The following is a 17,222-nucleotide window of genomic DNA, read 5'->3' as shown; positions in this document are numbered from 1 at the left end:
AAACCAACGTAGAATTCATTTCTCAAAGCCATAGCTTCTCTATGAACTTTCTTATTGTACCATTATTGTCAACGGAAATTATATTGGGAGTAGACTTTTTGAATGAATACAAAGCAATCCTAAACTTTCACGATGCTGAAATAAGTTTAGAGAATGAAGGTAAGTCAATAGCTTTGAAATTTGAAGATTGGCTCTCAAACCATGACGAGGAAATTAATCGTCTTTACCTTCCGTTAGACAACAGTTCGGAATTTTCTACAGAACTAGACACTAACAATCACTCTACAAGTACTGACAGAGATGATATCGACGACATATTTGAAACTAGTGAGTTAATTCAGAATAAAATCCAAACAATTGAGAATTGTAATAACACTGATAGGCAGGACCTTTTTGAGATTTTACAAGCACATTCCACAGTTTTTACTCACAAAACAGGAAGAATCAAGGGATTTCAATACAAATTTCGTGTTCGTGAGCATACTAAATTTTGTGTTAGACCATACGTAATTCCAGCACATTATAGGGACCGTGTTAGAACAGAGATACAATCTATGCTTGACGAGGGCATTATTGAGCCTGCAGTAAGCTCGTACAACAATCCATTACTTGTTGTTGAGAAGAAAAATGGATCGATCAGACTTGTCTTAGATTCGAGGCAAATCAATACTATCATTATTCCTGAAACAGACAGGCCGCAAACAATGGAAGAACTTCTTCAAAATTTTAATGGTGTAAAAGTGTTGTCTTCTATTGATCTCAGATCCAGCTTTTATCGGATCGAACTTCATCCAGAATGTAGAAAATATACAGCTTTTCTTTGTTTCGGCGTTTGTTATCAACTTCGGAAACTTGCTTTTGGTTTGAACATTTCTTCGGCAGCATTCATTCGCGGGCTAAATTCCATATTACCTGAGTTCTTAAAACGGTACATCACCTTATACGTGGACGATATTCTGATAGCAGAAGCCTCATGGGAACAACATAATCGCATCCTCAACAGTTTCTTACGTATTTTTGCAGAATCTGGAATTACAGTTAACTTGGAAAAGTCTGAATTCGGTAGGTCAAAGGTGAGGTTTTTGGGACATATTATTTCTTCTGAAGGCATTCAGCCGGATCCTGAAAAGTTAGAAGCAATCAGAGCCATTCCAGTTCCATCCACAAAAAAACAAGTCCGCAGTTTTCTAGGTCTCGTAAATTTTTACCGTCGTTTTCTGAATATGCAAATTCTAGTTACACCAAAACTTTGTTCTACCACTGGAAAGCACAGTTGGTATTCAGTTCTTTGAAAGAATCGCTACTTAATGCGCCAATACTAGCTCATCCAGAACTGTCACAAGATTTCTGCCTTAGCACGGATTCTTCTAAAGTCGGTCTTGGTGCCCATTTATTTCAAGAAGCCATAGAAAGTGACACTACTGTTCAGAAAACCATTGCTTTTGCTAGCCGAGTGCTAACAAAATCTGAAAAAAATTATTCCGTTACTGAATTAGAAGCTTTAGCTATTGTTTGGGCATTTAACAAATTCCGTTTCTTTCTTTCTGGCAAGCACGTAAAAGTATACAGTGATCATCGTGCATTACAATTTCTTATGTCTTCAAAATTAAATCATGACAGGTTAAAACGTTGGACATTTTTTCTGCAAGAATTCCACTTCACAATAGTCTACACTCCCGGCAAGGAGAACATTGTTGCGGACGCACTGTCACGCGCACCAGTTGGGCGTGAGAAAAGTAACACAGAAGGCAACTTCGAGAAAAATTTCAGTATTCTTTACATTCAGAAAGTCGCCTTTTAAAACTTCATCACCACATCTTCAAAGGACATTGCTCATGAACAAGATAAAGATCCGATTTGGAAAGACATCAAAAGTAAATGGCATGAAAAGACGCACACTCGGATTCGGCATTATTATCTGGTTAGAAACAACATACTCTTCAAACGCTGCACTGTTGATGACAAGCTATGGGTGCATTCCAGACGATTTTGTTAATAAGCTCATTTGGTACATTCATTTCAGCTATGCACATTTTGGTCCACGAAAATGTTATCATATTCTTCGGACGACTTATTATTTTAACAATATGGAAAAGAGAATTCGAAGAGTCTTGTCTGTTTGTAAACTTTGTCAAAAGGCGAAACCATCTACCATCTCACATAGTGCTCCGTTGTTTCCTATCATTCCTTCTAAATTAAAAGAATTTGTTGCTGTTGATCTCTTGGGACCCCTTGTCAGAACATCGAATGGATTTTCGTAGGTTCTAGTCGCTGTTGAACTTACTTCAAAATTTGTTTCTTTCACTCTGTTACATAAAGCCACTGGACGGCCTGTATCCAACGCCTTTGTTAAAAGTTTCTTACATGAAGTTGGCCACGTTGCTAAAGTCATTTCAGATAACGGATCGCAATTCAGGTCTGCTGTTTGGTCACACATGCTTCGGAACCATAAAATAAAACCTGTTTTTATTTCATTGTACTCACCACTTTGTAACCCGTCTGAACGGATTATGAAAGAAATCAATAAGCTTTGCAGACTTTATTGTCACAGAAAGCATCAGCATTGGGACAGATATTTACACTTATTTCAAAATGTGCTGAATGAAATGCCTCATGACTCCACTGCTTTACCACGTACTCTTGTACTGAAGAATAAAGAACCACCGAACAGAATCAGAGAGCTTGTACCTTTCCTGAATACACGCAAACTTGATTTGGCTATAAAAATATAAAATCTGCAGCAGACAAAAGAAAAAAACTACACGGTAAAGCAAATGCAAAGAAATTATATATTGGTCAGAAATTCTCATTAAAGCTCATTCATTGTCACATAAGAAGAAACATTTGAGTCAAAAATTCTTTCTGATTTACAATGGACCTTACAGAATCCAACGTATACCACATGATAATTGCGTTGAAGTTGAAACTCTGTGTACTAGAAAAGTAAAGGATTGCACCACATTTCACATGTAAAACCGTTTATTGAGAGATAATCTGGTTTTTTTTTTAAATTTAGTCTTTACTATAAAATTTTTCACTTCACGTTACTAGTACTCTTTGTCACACTTAGAAACTGTTAACATGTAACTATGTTTTAAAATAAACTATCCAGTCTATAACCTAGGGAACATATTTAGACAGTAATTATGTATGCATTGTTATAGTGAACAGACGACACAGTGTTATTGTGTGTGTACATTCTTGCTTGTTAGTGGCACGATTACGTAACGACCATAAAGCTCACATACTTAGAACATGTACCGGTACTGCTAATGAGATTTTAATGAACATTTGGTTTACTTGAAAACACATTCTGGATTTAAAGTACTTTCTGAGAGATATCAGATGATACAGTGGTTAGTTTATTTGACAGCTACACAATTATATCACGACGCTACTAATGAGTGACACAATTTATATTATTGCTTTTGTGCTGTATCTGTTTTATATCTGCACAGTTATTCTTTATTATTCTGGAAAGTAAAACATGTTTTAGTAGTAACTTTCGTGGTAAAGCTACAATGAGACAGCCTTTTTCGTAGCACAACAATACGTTACATTATAGTACTTTCTTGATCACGGTAAGGTACGTAATAACTACGATATCTATACGAAAAGCATTTCACTTTCGTTTATGATGAGGTAAGTATATTGACTTCAGCAGAACTTTGCTTACAGAGGACGATAACTACGACAGTTCCACAGAATTATCTTACAGCAAGACGCACATTTAGCGCTACAGAACACGCATTTGAGTGATTAATTTTATACTTAAACCATTTATTTTTCACGATTTTTGAATTACAAAGAAAGTTTTCGGTGATACATTTCATTCCATTGCTGTAATCTGTAACACCTGAGGGTCTAATTACACTATTCCTCAGGGGGGTACACGCTTACTTTGTGTACCATGTGTGTGGCAAGTACAAGGAGCCCTAGCTAATATGGTATTTGCTTATACAACTTTACACATCGGTACCACATTTCTCCAACACAGAATTACACAGCTGCCTGATTATTTAACAGAGAAACAAACATTTTTTTAGTACATCAGTGACAGATGTTAACGTAATTACACAGTTGGATAACTTCACACTTATGAAAATGTATTTTGTCTGTACTTTGTGAACTGTTCATCTTTTTTTCAGAACCATTGTGATAATATGAGAGCCTAGAATGATGTATTTGGTAAGGGATCATGATTTTTGTAGTACGTTTGACGTAGATGACTTTATTGAAGGTCTTGAAATTATTGAAAGAAGTTGCGATGATTCTGAGATGTGATTGATCTGTTATGATGTTATTATTGTGTTGACGATGTGTATTATGCTGTTGAGGTATGTTTATGATCAATAAGCTGAGAATCGTACTTTAAGAGTTATGAAATGTGTGCACATGCGTGAATGTATCACAATGCCGCCAAAAATTTTTTGGACTCTATTATATTGATAGGATTTTGTTTCTACACATTTGTAACGCAAATTCTCGACCTGTGAAATTTTTATATGAGACTGTCACTGCTGTCGTAAATATTTCGGTAACAAAGTTAAGTGACCACCTTCACGTAATGCGTCGTGGCCACCCAGCTGCGCGACAGTCGCCTGGAAAAAAGCCATTAGTGTGTGCCTTTCAGAGGCACAGGTGGAGAAAAAAAAAAGGCCATTATCCTCGATATTGACATTTCTTTGTAGAAAGCATCGCAAATACGACACACTCAAACTTGGAAACATATGATTATACTGTGGAGCATGTGCTTTGTGCTACTTGCTGAAATGCTAATGAACTGATGAGAAATATTCTTACATCTGCAACCTGATTATGACAAGTGTCTTTCTACGAGAGTTGAGAGAATTTCTACTAACTTATGAAATGCCACATGACTATTGAATTATATTTTTATGCTTCGCTTTAGATAGTTGCTTATTTCATTTGATATCTGGTTTCCAGCTGTGTTACAGCATTGGTTTTATGAAATAAAATTAAATGCATTTGCTAATGTGAAAACTTTCTGTCAACGGATCCATTAAATAATAATTTTATGATCCACATTCTTCGAAAATGGAGCACTTGGAATGGAAAGAACAATAAGAAGAGATTAATAACAGTAACTGCATACATAATTTTCTTTTCAACTACTTGGTAATTTTTTTATAGAATAAGTTTTTGTGGTGTACCCCTTTAATTATATAGACATTAAGATGTGAATATAAATTTCCCTTATCTGCATTGTTGTCTTTAGTGTACTATTTTTTCTGCTTGTGGGTTTGTCATGTTTAGAGATAAGTTATTAAATTTACTGCTGCTTGCTTTGCCAATTTGCATATCTTTGGCATTGCTGTTTGTGTTAATTGTTTTGTGCTGCTGCATTGCCTCGCCCCTTAGTTTAGCATCTGAGCTCAGTAGATTTAAGTTAGCTTAAGATGGGATAGGCTATATATGAGAACGAGTTGTGATGAATTGGATGAAATGCATTGAGAAGCTATAAGAAAATGGTTTGGCCAAAAAAAGTATTTTGAAAGAGGATATGAACAAAAAAGTAGGGTTTAGGTAGGATTTTCTTGGAAATAAATGATGAGGTAAGATAATGGAAAATAAATAATGAGGTAAGAAATATGTGAACATATAAATACAGAAAGCATGCTTGGATAGGATTTTTTTTGGTGGAAATAAATGTTGAAATAAGAGGAAAGATCTATGGAATGAAGTTTTGGATTAGACTGCAGTACCAAATGTTACACTGAAAACGAACCCTGTCTTTCCTTTTGTATTATTCCGCTATGTGTTTATGTACCATTTTGTATTTGTCTTTTTCCTGTCTTTATGTGTTTAGCTAATAAGATTTATGTTGTAGAATTTTTCAAATAATATGTTATTTACTTTGTAAAGATGTTAGACATTATTAATCTGTTCTGTTTCAATGCTCATATGTGAAATTAATGTTTCAAAAACTATTATCATTATTTTATTTATTTACTTATGTCATAATTCCTGTAACACTGATGTACATGTTTATTTCTATTCTTTTGTAAAGCCTGTATTACTACAAATGTTATCTGTATTATTATTTTTTTAATGATGCTTTCTGTGTCTCTGTAATTGTATTCTCATGTTATAAAATTGTAGTTGACACCAGTTTATCACATTAAGTAACATGTAAGCAGGGTACTAGCATGAACAGGCAGCCTGGGTGGCTGACTAAAGGTGTAAGAATATCTTGTAGAACAAAGTGGCAATTATATCAAAACGTTACAAACAGTCAAAATCTAAATGCAATAGCCCATTACAAACAGTATTGTAAGGTGCTTAAAAAAGTTATTAGGAAGGCAAAAAGTATGTGGTATGCAGATAGAATAGCTAAGTCTCAGGATAAAATTAAAACCATATGGTCAGTCATAAAGGAAGTGGCTGGCCTGCAGAGACAGGTCGAGGATATAGAATCAGTGCATAGTGGGAATGTCCGTGTTACTGATAAGTCGCATATATGTGCAGTAATTAATAATCACTTTCTGAATATAGCAGGTGAACTAAATAGAAACCTAGTCCCAACAGAGAATCATATTGCGCTCGTAGAAAAAAGTGTTCCGAGACTGTTACCTGAAATGCTCCTCCATGATACTGACAAGAGGGAGATTGAGTTAATAATTAAAGCACTAAAGACCAAGAACTCTCATGGATATGACGGGGTATCTAGCAGAATACTGAAGTATTGTTCTATGTATGTTAGCCCAGAACTTAGCCATATCTGTAACTTTTCCTTTAGGAGTGGTCGGTTTCCTGACAGATTAAAGTACTCGGTAGTGAAGCCACTTTATAAAAAGGGAGACATTGATAATGTTGATAATTATAGACCTATTTCTATGCCATCGGTGTTTGCTAAAGTTATCGAGAGGGTTGTATATACAAGGTTACTGCAGCATTTAAATTCACATAATTTGCTGTCAAATGTACAGTTTGGTTTTAGAAATGGTTTAACAACTGAAAATGCTATATTCTCTTTTCTCTGTGGGGTTTTTGATGGATTAAATAAAAGGTTGCAAACGCTAGGTGTTTTCTTTGATTTAACGAAGGCTTTTGACTGTGTTGACCACAAAATATTACTGCAGAAGTTGGACCATTATGGAGTATGGGGGGTAGCTTACAATTGGTTCGCCTCTTACTTTAAGAACAGAAAGCAGAAGGTAATTATCCGCAATATTAAGAGTGGTAGTGATGTTCAGTCCCAATGGGGCACTGTTAAATGGAGCATTCCCCAAGGATCGGTGCTGGGGCCACTGCTGCTTCTTATTTATATAAATGATATGCCTTCTAGTATTACAGGTGATTCCAAAATATTTCTGTTTGCTGATGACACCGGCTTGGTAGTGAAGGATCTTGTGTGTAATATTGAAACATTATCAAATAATGTAGTTCATGAAATAAGTTCGTGGCTTGTGGAAAATAATTTGATGCTAAATCACAGTAAGACTCAGTTTTTACAGTTTCTAACCCACAATTCAACAGGAACTGACATTTTAATCAGACAGAATGGGCATGTTATAAGCGAGACGGAACAGTTCAAGTTCCTAGGCGTACGGATAGATAGTAAGCTGTTGTGGAAAGCCCATGTTCAGGATCTTGTTCAGAAACTAAATGCCGCTTTATTTACCATTAGAACAGTATCTGAAATAAGTGACATTTCAACACGAAAAGTAGTATACTTCGCATATTTTCATACGCTTATGTCATATGGTATTATTTTTTGGGGTAATTCTTCTGATTCAAAAAGGGTATTTTTGGCTCAAAAACGGGCTGTTCGAGCTATATGTGGTGTAAGTTCGAGAACCTCTTGTCGACCGCTATTCAGTAGTCTGGGAATTTTGACATTGCCCTCACAGTATATATTTTCTTTAATGTCGTTTGTTGTTAGCAATATTAGCTTATTCCCAAGAGTTAGCAGCTTTCACTCAGTTAATACTAGGCAGAAATCAAATCTGCATGTGGAATGCACTTCCTTGACTCTTGTGCAGAAAGGAGTGCAGTATCCATTTTCAGTAAGCTACCACAAGAACTCAAAAATCTTAGCAGTAGCCCAAACGCTTTTAAGTCTAAACTGAAGAGTTTCCTCATGGCTCACTCCTTCTACTCTGTCGAGGAGCTCCTGGAAGAGCTAAAAAATTAAGCAAATTCCGGTGTTACATTCTTGATTTTCTTTATTTAAACTAACGACGTGTCGCCTAAATATGTTTCTTATATTTCATTTTATCTGTTTCTACAATCTACAACTGAATATGTTTCTTATATTTCATTTTATCTGTTTCTACAATCGTGTTATAATTTCATGTAGTGACTCGTTTCATGACCATGGAGACTTCTCCTTAATGTAGTCCCACGGAACAATAAATAAATAAATAAAAAATAAATAAATTTCACTGCACACATTTCTGTTGGTCATAGTATACGCACAATATGTGAAAAAAAAGAGGACTGTTAGTGCTCCCACATGTGTTGATAATTCAGCAAAGGACTGGTTAACAGCATTGCTGGTTCTAAGGACAATTCCAAAAACTTTGTGAGTGCACAAGTGGTGGTTTATGGACTTGCTATATTCTCTGCAAGACTCTTTGATGGTGATTGTGCACCTCCACAGTCGCAACAGATGGCTGCTGGCCGTCTCTACAAGGACTACAGTGGGTCTGCACCTTTGATGACCCACCAATACCATTACTTCTACAAGGACTGCAGTGGGTGTGCACCTATGGTGGCCCACCAATACCATACTCTCTACCAGGACTACAGTGGGTCTGCTCTGTGATGACCTACCTACCAATATTCTTGAACTTGGACTGACTCTGCTGTGGGTTTGCTCTGTTGTGGCCCATTACCTGTCTGCATGTCAAGAGTCAGCATTGTCTTTCCGTTGGAAGGACAACACTACTTGTTCAAGACTGCATGGAAATCCACTACTTCCGTGTGCATTTTCTTTTACTGCTCAGACTTTGAAAAAAAGAACACTGCAATTTTACTGTGATGAATGATCAGGACTGTCTTTATGGACTGTGAGAAAATTTTACCTTTTGACCAACATTGCATCAATAAGTGTGTGCATTTGATTTCTTTGTTATTGTAATTATGAAAAAAATTTTCAAATCTGTATTGGCCACTGCCCAAAACAATTTCTAAAAATTTTTTTTGTGGGGAGCATGGGGGCTATGTAAGTAGGCTGTTTAGATTTTTATATTGGTAACGTCACGTAGCGCTCTGTATGAAAATCTCTGGCTGTGCTGTGTGCAGTCTGTGGCTGGTTTGCATTGTTGTTGGCTATTGTAGTGTTGGGCTGTTGGCTGTTAACAGCGCGTAGCTTTGCGCAGTTGGAGGTGAGCCGCCAGCAGTGGTGGATGTGGGGAGAGAAATGGTGGAGTTTTGAAATTTGTAAGACTGGATGTCATGAACTGCTATATATATTATCATTTTTGAACACTATTAAGGTAAATACATTGTTTGTTCTCTATCAAAATCTTTCATTTGCTAACTATGCCTATCAGTAGTTAGTGCCTTCAGTAATTTAAATCTTTGGTTTAGCTGGCAGTAGTGGCGCTCGCTGTATTGCAGTAGTTCGAGTAACGAAGATTTTTGTGTGGTAAGTGATTTGTGAAACGTATAGGTTAATGTTAGTCAGGGCCATTCTTTTTAAGGGATTACTGAAAGTCAGATTGCGTTGCGCCAAAAATATTGTGTGTCAGTTTAAGCACAGTCTTGTATAATTTTTCTAAGGGGACGTTTCACCTGTCGTCCAGGACCGGATGCCGCAAAGGGCGCAGATTCATCACGAAATGGGGAAACTCACAGGCGTCTATTGTCTATTGAGGCATCAGCGAAGTAGTGTGCGAGTGAGAGACGAGAACCTACGTCATAGGGAAACCCAGTAGAAGGCTTTTGTGGCCGAGGAGACATAGCAGTCTTAAATATGGCGGACCTAAGATTATCCATAAAGGGAAACATTTATGAAAACTATTTAATTCAGTAGTAGTGCAGGGACTCAAACCACAGTAATTTTAATCTGCCATTCTCCATAAAATTTCATGATGATCCTAATAAAACTTGAATACTGATCACATCTATAATAGTTTAGGATTTAAAGTGAAATTAACAAGTTTTGTAACCTAGACCTGAATGCTAAAATCTGAACGCTTTGGTCCATTTTAACGATCGGCGTGTCATATAGAAGCTCATCATTAAAATGACAAATGTTGTAAATATCAACTCTGTAACTATTTGTTTAAAAGGTATAGTAAATTTAAATTATCAGTATTTTCAGTTAAGCATCAGATCATCATTTTCTCCACACAAAACACATTGAACGATGACAGCTTGACACCTTATTGAATCATAAGGTAATAGAATATTTGTTGTAAAGTTCAGTGCATAATTGTTACTTTTGTTCTTCATTTATTTAGCATAAAGCACATTGGTGCAAGGCTACTGCTCGTGAGCCGCGCGGGATTAGCCGAGCGGTCTCAGGCGCTGCAGTCATGGACTGTGGGGCTGGTCCCAGCGGAGGTTCGAGTCGTCCCTCGGGCATGGGTGTGTGTGTTTGTCCTTAGGATAATTTAGGTTAAGTAGTGTGTAAGCTTAGGGACTGATGACCTTAGCAGTTAAGTCCCATAAGATTTCACACACATTTGAACATTTTCTACTGGCCGTGACATTCAAAGTTAAGAAGCAAATTGTTTTGGTTTTATGTAAAAGAATTTAACGTTTATTATGTAATGGATATTATTGTTACTCTATTTAAAACGTGAATGTGATCAAGCTTTGATTATTTAAATATGTTAAAATGTAAAATAATGTAGAATAAGCTGTAGTCAATCAGGTGTATGGCTTCAGGAAAGGGAACTGCCCTAGTCAGATGAGCGAAGACGTTCGGCGCGCGGGAAACGCAGTCGGAGACGGCAGATGACAGTTCTGGTCTAGACACCAAAAAGTACAGTTCGGCTGGAGACACCAAAGGGTGCAGTACGGATGCAGACGCGAAAGCGGACGGTTGGTCTTTTTGCAGCTAGGAAGTAAAACGACTTAGAAAATTTCGCGTTGTGTGGTATCGCGGGACTTAGTCTCTGAGCGTTGAGCAGCCGCGCATCTGGTGTGAACTCTAAACTTCCGTGTAAATGACGAGATGGAGTATCGGACTTGTGTTTCGCTATGAGATTGTGAATGATCTAACTGTGTCAAATGGATATTGTTCGTGAGTGTGTGAAATATCTAACAGCATCATGAGGGAGTTGCAAATATCGGCTTAATACCACATTCCTTAGCCGAATCAATTTCTAAATTGAATGATAAGGGTGATTTTATTACGAGTTTACACTGCTGGCGACGTACATCCGCACTTTCTGTCTATTAATACATGCCCCGTGATCGCCGTCTATATTCAGTGTCACGGTATTTGTGTGGGAGATCCTTCATTCAGAAGCAATACCATTGTTCTGACATGTGCAAAGAAAATGACTTTGATCATAAGGGAAGTATGGATTTGACGTGGAGACCTGGAGTTTCAGTGTATCGACAGCCTTAAAGGGGATGAAGGATTCAACATGGAAAAGTATGTCCAGTCATAAGAGAGGTATAGATACTGATATTTCCAGAGCCACAACCATCAAGGGGAGGTATTTCCGATATTTCACTCATTATATAATATCATCAGATTAGGGGTGCAATCCAATATTTAATTGTAGTTACAGTGATGAATATGTGACTGGTTACCTAGGGTACCATTTCGGGTGCAAGGGCGCGTGGCGGAGGTAGCCTATGGCCTGAACTAATGGGCTTTTCCGGATTTTTTTAAGGCTCTAGCGAGCGCTGGGTACAAAGAAAAGTTCAAGTTGACGGGCTAGTCGGTTCTTGCCAGCAGCTGCAGGGGGAGGTCCTAGCGGCGGAGCTCTACGGACAGATGAATAGCGAACAAATACTCAGTATACATTGGGCTGTCTCTGCAATCACGTGTGTTGCATGTATTCTTCGTGGAAAATTAAGCGATTCAATATCGATCACTGACAACTGTTGGCGACAGATATACTGAATAACATTCGAATTTCTACCACTCCAATCATGCCCGTATTGCCAACATTGCTGGGCGTGGTGCACTCTGACATACACGCATGTCCACAACTGCGGGCGTTTTCCCCAATCTCATAGCTTTGGGCTGGTAGTGTACGAATGGATGGGCCGCTGTGTGAGGACATTTGGACAAGAGCAAGCAGACTATCTGAGTGTTTCAGCGATCTCAGACATGTAGCCATGACAACTACTGCTACAGACTGGATCGTGATGTAAGAGTGTCGAGGTTAGTGCTTATCAATACATCACAGTCGACCCTGTCTTGCAATTGTATTGGCTGTTTTCCCTATCCTGTCACACCGTAGGCGCTTCCTCCTCCTTCCGAATGTAGCAGAGAGAACCAATGTAGGTATTCTATAGTGCTTTAAAAACCAAATCGCCACATCAGATTCCCTATTGATTAATTTTTTATTACTAAAAGTGGTATTGTGAGTATGCATCTGTCCAACCCCACCAGCAAATTGTTTAAGGACATAACATGCAACTGAGCTGAAACTGCAAATTTTCAGCTACTGCCAGCATAATGGACTTCCTACCAAATGACCTAACTGCGACACTATCCACCGATAGGGGGGCAAGGGAAAACAAATCGAATGGGGTTTAGAAACTGGGTGGTTGCAGGATCGAATCCCACCAAATATTCCAATCCTAGTATCCACCTATAGGAAGCAAGGAAAAACTGTACCACACAAAGGGTATCGATTTAATTAATTAGTCAATCCGATAGTGGGGGGGAATATTTCCAACACTTCCACAGCTGCAGGTTCGCCAGGTAAACGCTGCTTTGTTTGAGGTTCAGTTTAACCAAGATTGACGGCGCATGCAGGTCCGGCAGTGGCACATGGCACGATGTGGCCTTTTGGGAGAAAGAGAGTATGTATTTCAACAGGAATTTCTCAGGTATCAATATCAAAGAGTTGCTGCCACCTGACACTTGTTTGAAGATTAGCGCGACATCTGGTCTGTCTATCGCGGGGTCCAAATGAGCGTAGTGGAGTCCCTTGCGCACTGGCATGTGACACGATCCGTCAGCTGCTGCAGTGGCGCGAGCCAGTGCTCTGTATGGGTCAGCAGACAGCGCGTGCTTTCCGATCTAAAGATTTTTGTCAGTGTAATTATAAGTGGTGTTTCATATGGGAATAAAAAAAGCGCTGCAACAATTTAAATATTCCATACTGTCTTGTGACCCTCTAAGTGTTTCAATAAACAATATTCCATACAGTGCATTTAATTTCCAACCAATTCTTTAAATAATTAAATAAACCATATACCAAGCAGTACCTTGTACCATAAATTGCTTAAATAAACAATATCCCACAAATTGCCTTGTCTACCAGAAATTGCTTAAGCAATATTCCATACACTGCAATCGATTTCCCGCCAAATTCTTTAAATGAATAAATAAACTATATTCCATATGCCACTTTTTATCAAAAAATTGTTTAAATAAACAACGTTGCAGACATTGCATTGTCTACCAGAAATTATTTAAAGAATACTCCATACACTGCAATTCAATTCCCATCAAAAGCCCAATCAACTCACTCTCTTTCCTGGCAATTTCCAGGTGATGGAGGACTGTGGGTCTCCCAGATGAAGAGGGATTAATTAATTGATCGATTTAATTAATTAGTCAATAAAATTGATAGAGTGGGAGGAGGCTATTCGAATAACTCATTCCTGCAAGCGTACTTGTATTGGCGAGATGGTATCCAGAAGGCGGGAGAGGAGGATGGGGAGGGTGAGGATAATGGGGAGAGGGGTAGGGTTGACATGGAAAACCGCCGAATCAATATTAAAGACAGATTATCCCCAGGGGCTCATACTCACTTAGCAGAACAATATGTTAAGGACCTGTCAATCAAAAGAAAGCAACAGATTTGCCTCTGAATGTATACTTTCCCCTGATGTAGGCAACCTGCACTAACAAATTATGCCCCTGCTCTATTTACCCTCCTACTGACATGAAGCAGAATAAATCGTTCAGGGCCCGAGAAGTCGACAGTCACGACTTTACTGGGTGAGAGTGCAGCTTTAAATTTTTTCTTTGAAGTTGACTTACACGTATTGTGACGCCACTCTGCAGACTGTCGTTTTGTTTCCAGTTCGAAGCAATGAAACCAAGTTTCATCATAATGTGATATTGATCCACAAAAAATTGTTACGATCGGCTTCGTAACGGGCAAGTAGTTCGGCACAGGTGGTCCTTTGTTGCTGTTTATGGTCGTCTGTTAGGCAGCGAGAAACCCAGCAGGAACGCACCTTTTAGTACCCCAATTCGTGAACGAGTGTGTCAGCACTACTAACAGATGTCAAGTTGTGCAGCGAGTTGTTTGATTGTGATCCGCCGACCAACTCGAATGAGAGTGTCCACACGTTCCAACATTACAGGAGTCACAACTGTATGCGACTGCACGGCACATGACAGATCAGACAGGTTTGGGCGACCCTGTTGCGATGACGACAGACGCCTCTTTCAAAAACACACCGAACTCTTGTTCACCACCAGGTCCCCATACACATTCTGCATGCACTTATGAATATATGCGATGTTCAGGTTTTCCACCAAAAGAAACTCAATGACAGCTCTCTGCTTGATAAGCAAATCATTCACTAACCTCTCAATCAGTTTTATTGAAACTAAGAGTAAACGGGCATCAAATTCTCTTTCATTTTGACCATCAAGTAGAATGTTTTAAGTTAAAACTGAGTAGGAATCATTCACTAACTGTACTTTCTTCACTCGTAGAGTAAACGTCAAAGAAGGTGACCACTAGAATATGATACAGTTTCTGAAGAAAATAGCATGTCGAACCATTCCATTGTAGTTCAGTCTCTTGTCTTTCAGCAGATACCGTTCGCCCCCAAAACAGGAAGCTATCAGTTGCGCATTCTACTGTCGGATACACTATGAACTTGAACTAAAAAACTGCATTACGTATTTCTTCAGAGGAAGAAAATTCTTCGGTCCAAACAAGCTAAATTCTGCTGCAGAAATGCAGAAGTCAGAACCATTTGTCTGTGGAATTGATATAAAGCTTATGCAAAGCAGGTAATCTAGATAGATATACTGCCGAGTAAACTCTAAAAGAAATACGCACCGCTTCGAATTTTATCTCTAGCTGATATCTCCTCTGATCGAAAGTCGCCATTTTGCTAAGGAGTCGTAGCACCGCAACGCTGAACTATACAGCTGAGGTCGTAGAATTGTGCGACACATTTTATGCTGGAATACGATAGGCTCCCTCCTTTCTAGCCGGAGTCTCTGACGTAATTCATAAGGATTCCGTGAGCAGAAATCGTATGACATACTGCTTGTTCCGTTTATCCAAGAGCGCCAGAAGTCTGCAGAACATGAGTCCAGGTGGATGGTTCACTTTTAAACGAAGGAATTAAAAAATGGTTCAAATGGCTCTGAGCACTATGGGACTCAACATCTGAGGTCATCAGTCTCCTAGAACTTAGAACTACTTAAACCTAACTAACCTAAGGACATCACACACATCGATGCCCGAGGCAGGATTCGAACCTGCGACCGTAGCGGTCGCGCGGTTCCAAACTGAAGCGCCTAGAACCGCTCGGCCACCCCGGCCGGCGAAGGGATTATTTTTGCTGCAGTTTCGCATTATGTGTAAGAAAATTCGAGCTTGTTACTGATGGAGATCTTTAAGGCTACGGTTACTGTGGCACCGACAGTGGGTGATTCCAACGACGACCGAATTCGACCGAAGACTGCAGATATTTTGAAGTCAGTATGACAGCATGTTCGCGTTCGCAGTTCTTCACAACGTCCGAGACTTCGGACGAAAGTCGGCGAAATTCCAACCAGTTTCTTTTCATCGGTCGGATGGGGCAACGACTCCATCCGCAAAATATTGATTGTGAGAAACAAAGATTTAACACAAGAAAGAAGCAGTTTATGGCATCTCCAGGATGAGGAAGATTATAATAGTGGTATATCTCGGAAACTACGAGTATGATCTGAAATCGCTACTTCATTGGAAACCATAAGTCGGGAACTCTGGTTCACAGGCTATAATACATTTCTTAGATTTGGCTGAATGAGGAATTTCTTTTTCTACATTGTAAAATCATTTGAAAAATGAAATTCAACAATTTTGTAATAATCTTTTTCATTTAATTGTCATTTCAAGTACGTTACATTATTTCTTTAGTAACTATGAAATACAAACAATTAAAGATAAATTAAAATTATTTGCTTGATCAAAAAATTGTATTCTGCTTATTATATTACTTCACCAGGTTAGTGTGAGGTGCTCTACTTAATAGTACTCCATTATACATTAACTGAAGTTAGCAAATAGATATGGAGCAATCTCAACTTTTGAATGAGGTATTAAATAGAATAAATAAACAGAATTTGTACTGTGGTCACGACTAGCCTCGCTTCTGTTGAAATGCATTTTCTGAAGTCTGACTGCATTTCAACGTCACCACAAATCATATCGAGTATGTAACAGAACGATTCTCCCTTCATACTCAAACATTCGTTAAAATTGTCTGGTCGTTCCCGTGACTGAGGGAAGAATGTTGGTATTCGCCACATTCTTCTCAAAACAGATGTAGCTCACTGACATGCGTCGTGTTAATAGCAAAAGCAGCTCGTATCTAAGCACAGAAGCGTCATGGCTTGAAGGAGATCTGACGACGGAGATGGGACGCACTGAGAGCAAGCTGTCGGCCGATAACGTCGGGCGTAGAGCTTGAAGTATTCAAGTCACATATAAATAACTTGGACATAATTTCATCAATAAGAAAAGAAGATGTAACTATGTTATTTTTCTTAAAGTACCATCTTAGAAATCTTGAAAATCAATATTGTTTTTCTTTCTCAGAGTTTAGAAAATATTCAGAATGTACCTGAACATCGTTTCCCTTAAACTGTTTTCTCTAACCCAAAATGAGTACGAATGTTGGTCACAATTTTAAATATGGCTGTGAGACAGCAACCGTTCAAGAACATGATTTTCATGATACAGCCAACTGGCTCCAACAAGATTTTACTTTATCCTGGTTTCAACATAGACAATAGGTGTCTTCACCAGAAAATCCGAACAATTACATAAAAATATAACAAAACTATTAACATAGACTGATGCCACCTCCAG

This window comes from Schistocerca piceifrons, chromosome 6 (assembly GCF_021461385.2).
Source record: "Schistocerca piceifrons isolate TAMUIC-IGC-003096 chromosome 6, iqSchPice1.1, whole genome shotgun sequence".
Classification (NCBI taxonomy): Eukaryota; Metazoa; Arthropoda; class Insecta; order Orthoptera; family Acrididae; genus Schistocerca; species Schistocerca piceifrons.
Note: the sequence above shows the minus strand (reverse complement) of the source record.